Genomic DNA, 4,656 nt, shown 5'->3' with positions numbered 1-4,656 from the left:
TAATCATAATTATAATAATATATAATTATAATTACAAATACAAAACATTTTTCTCTCAGTGTACGAGTATAAAAAAGTTAATATAATAGTTTACGAGATATTTAATATGTCAATACATGTCAGAATTAAATATAAAATATCTCATATTGATTTTTTTCTTGATATCTCTATCTTAATACTTTTATATGCAGAATATAATTAGGAAAATCTTTTCCATAATTCGTTCTATTTTATGTATTTGATATAAAAGTTTCACATAAAATCTAAAGAGATGAGAAAATATTATTATCCATAAATGAGAATAATTAATAATTTGTTTTATATGCAACATTAAACTGTAAAGAATATTTAACGATTTTTATACTTTTGAAAAATTGATACTGATAAAATTGAAAATTTCTTGTTAATAGATAAAATTATAATTGTTTACGATACGCGTTACACTTGTCGAGACAAATTTGAGACGAATATAATTTTGATCTTTTTTTGAAGTTAAATAAAGTAATACAATATTATTACTAACACTTTCGGTATCGATATTTCAATGATCTTTGACAGTTTCTCATGATACAACGTAATATAATAAGAGAACTATTATACTCAGCATCGCGAAAAAAAAAGTAACAATGAAATTCGACTTTACATATTCTTTTATAAGTGGAAATATTTTAAAAATTATTAAACAAGATATCTAATTAAACTTAGAATTAAAATTTTATTGAAAAACGATGTTCATTTGAAATAGATTCATAAGACGTAGACAATAAATAGACATATTTTTATATAATATGATTCTTCTAATTATATTCTGCATATAAAAGTATTAAAGATAGAAATATCAAGAAAAAACCAATATAAAATATTTTATATTTGGTTCTGGCATGTATTGACATATTAAATATCTTGTAAACTATCAACTTTTTGATAATCACTGAGAAAAAAATGTTTTGTATTTGTAGCTACAATTATATATTACTATAATTATGATTATTATTATTATAATAATAACAACAATAATTATGTATATAGTTTTAGCAAAAAACATATATAATTGGTAACTTAAAATGACTATAATTATAGTTATTATAACCAAAAAAATAAAATAGTTGAAATTACTATAAAAATGATTCAAGTGATTATAATTTTATAGTTATTTTGGGACAAAAAATATGGTTATCCCAACATATAATTATAAAGTTATAGTCATCATTTTTATGGTATTCAACTATATACATAATTATTATTATTATTATTATATAGCAGTAATAATTATAATAATAAGTAATTATATAGTTACAAATACCAAACATTTTTCTCTCAATGTATCTTATATTTTTATGAACAAAATAATAAGAATTATTAATTGATGTAAAAAAGAAACTGTCTTTTAAAAGATTTAAAAGATTATCCATTTTATTTACATATTTTTTTAAAGCAACTATATATATACAATATTGTATTTATGTACTATTTAGTATTTTATATGCTAATTGCAGATTATCTGTATACATATACATTTCTGTACGTGCAGAAATTCGATAAGCTCCTTCATATGATTTTCCTACCATCATTACAAACTTGTTCAAATAATTAACTTGCACGATTCGACTGCATGATAAAATTCGAAAAGAAGTTCACCACAAGTTTCACTTCCTTTCATCTTTTTTCCTTTTTTTCTGGATTTTTAACTAGTGATACTTGCGCGTTGATGATTATCACGCTAATTATAGAAATACTTGTCAAGCGTATTAGTTGTTGTAATACATGTTCGGTCATTTCAGGTTGCGTACGATGATCGTGAATATCGATTATTAATCTCGTGGTTAAATGCCTTCACGCATGAGCGTGCGCAAAGGACGGAACCCACTTACCTCATGAATTAATGTCCTTTTATTAAGGGTTAGTTAATGCCGCAGGGTTAGTTAATTTTTCATTCAATGTGTTACTTCGTCGACTTAATTTGTAAGCACAACGTGATGTAATTCCAGCATTTCGTAATGCCGGACAAATCGAAGCAATCGTATGGCATTTTTTGCTGATAATGTTTAATCGTTCAGTAATGAGATTGTGTAAACAGTTGCCACATAAATTTATGACACATAAGAATATATTTGGATATTTTATTAAGAATAATCTTAACTAAAAGAAATGAAATCAATATAGCATAATAAATGATATTTTGAGAGACAAATATATTTTTATTATTAAACATCAAATAAGAAATCATTAATATGTGTAAGTATAATCAATAAAAAGATGTGTCATGAAGAAGTCAATATCTATGTAATTATGCATCAAGTAAATTATGATTGAAGGAAGTAAAAGTTTCTTTGATCATATTCGAGGAAGTTAATCAATTAAATTGCTCGCATTAATCTGATTAGCATTGCAAATCGTTAATCCTTGATCATCTAAATAACACATTTCAATCACATAAATCTTAGCATATAATTTTCACCATTTTGCGGTTACATAATCGTAGCTGTTTCGTCGCGAGAAAGTCCGCGAAATCTCATGAAAGAAACTGAAACTTGGACTTGTGTCGAAAAACGAACGGAGAGACGCGGATAAATGAAATCAGTTGATATAATCGCGAAGGGCAGTCGTATTCATGCTAATGAATTTTTTTCGCTCTGTATCGATACTAATCGCTATATATCCATATTATGTGCGTGTGATATACTATATATACTTTCGTTAAGTCGTCATTAAGTCGCCAAGCCACACCTGCAAACCAGGGACGATCCTCGAGGTCGACGTTTTTAGCCGGTCACCCGAATTCCGCGAATCGAATCCGGTTATATTCTGGGAAAGAGAAAGAGATGTTCAATCTCAGGCTTAATTGTCGTGACAGTGTCAGTGATGTTCTTTACCGTTAATATTTTATTTTAATCTCTACAATTACCTTTTTTTTTAGTAACCATAATTATCTTTTCCAAATTATACCTTGTTATTACTACTTCATTTTTTTCTTTTTATATTATTCGCGCTTAATTCTTATCCCAACAAGAATATTTTTGTTACGTTTATGTAATTAAGATAATCACTTTTTACATTAATTTAGCAATTATGCAATTTACTTTTTTACGAGTATGATATAAAATAATAATAAATATATTACTTTTTCTAATTACGCGAATTTAGAGTTTCTTAAACACAACATAATACAGAAAAAGAATAAAATTAATTTTAATAAATATTTAATTGGCAGTTGTACTCAACTAAGCATTTATTAAAATTGACTATATTTTTTTTCAATGTAGACAAAATATAATAGAAATAATGTACAGATATTACATTCAGAAAAGTAGCTGGTATAGACAGAACAGCTCTAATTTCGTATATAAAATAATTTTATTTCGATAATTCGATTTGATAAAATTGCAAGATGCAATTATTTTCGCTTGAGATTTCTTTTATTTATATGACGCAAAAATTACCGTCGCGACCCAAATACTATTTACAATCGTATTCGCAGACAATGTTCACAGCCGGCGTTTTTTAATTTATCGCGACGTCGGGATCGCGAAAAGATTTCTCGGCGTAATTGCGTTCGCGCTCGGCTTTAGTCGCTCGCGTTACTTAATTGACTTTTTTTATCGGTTTTAATAGGGTTGCACAATGTCGTTTTCTGCCACACGGATCTTGTGCGCGCGCGCACGCACGCACTCACGCATCTACAAAATTTGCATAAAAGATATCATGTTCCACGGTCGGAATAATCTGGCCCGCGGCCCGCATAATCCCGACAACTTTCTGACGGCCATCGTGCGATTGCGCTTTGTAACAACTTGGAGATATGCAAAAGCGAGTTTTTTTTTTGACTGAGTCCGCGCGCGTTTGCAAATAAATTTTCAAATATCTGAATCAATTTTCTGAGCAACAGATAGTTATTATCGTAACGTAGAGTTATTATCGTAACGAAGCTTATTTAATCCTTTCTATATCTTATGAGGAAAGAAATCTAAAAGTTTCATAAGAATGTTTTTTTATAGTATTATATAGGCATAATTGAATTTTTCCTGAAAACCTGTGTTCTCGTTGAAATCTAAAATATTATTAATTACGAATATTAACTAGAAAAATCTATATATTGTTTCTTTACGTAGTAGATTATAATTTTTGTCCGTTGCATTTACAGTCCGTCAATAAAATAAATCACTCTTTCCGCGTATAATCATATAAATGATACTAAAGACAAATGAAGAGGAATGAGAAAACATTATTAACAAGATTTTCTTTTTGTGAGAGACACTGCAACTCGTATATCTTATTCTGTTTATTATCGCGGTCAAACGGTCACAGGTGATTCCGGCGAACAATTAGAATTCAGGCCGTGAGAATACATATTAAGAACAGATTTATATTAAATATACATTTCGTTCGCATGAACGGCGCGTGTGAGAGGTTCGAAAGAAAATCGAAAGTCCGCCGGTGCGCGACGTAGCGCCAGCTGAACTTCAGAGATTGGAGGCCCACTGGGATGACGATGTTACGTGATTTGGCAAATTGCTCATATCTGCTTAATTAATGGGAAAATGTATCGCACAGATGCAGCTGCGCTCGCGCGTCGCTGGCAGATGCGTCGCGTCCGGGATTTTTTTATTTACTTCTGCCATTTAACGTGTCGTGATTATGGCAAAGCGAAAATCTGGG

The sequence above is a fragment of the Atta colombica genome, unplaced genomic scaffold (genome assembly GCF_001594045.1).
Source record: "Atta colombica isolate Treedump-2 unplaced genomic scaffold, Acol1.0 scaffold1, whole genome shotgun sequence".
NCBI classification, from domain to species: domain Eukaryota; kingdom Metazoa; phylum Arthropoda; class Insecta; order Hymenoptera; family Formicidae; genus Atta; species Atta colombica.
Note: the sequence above shows the minus strand (reverse complement) of the source record.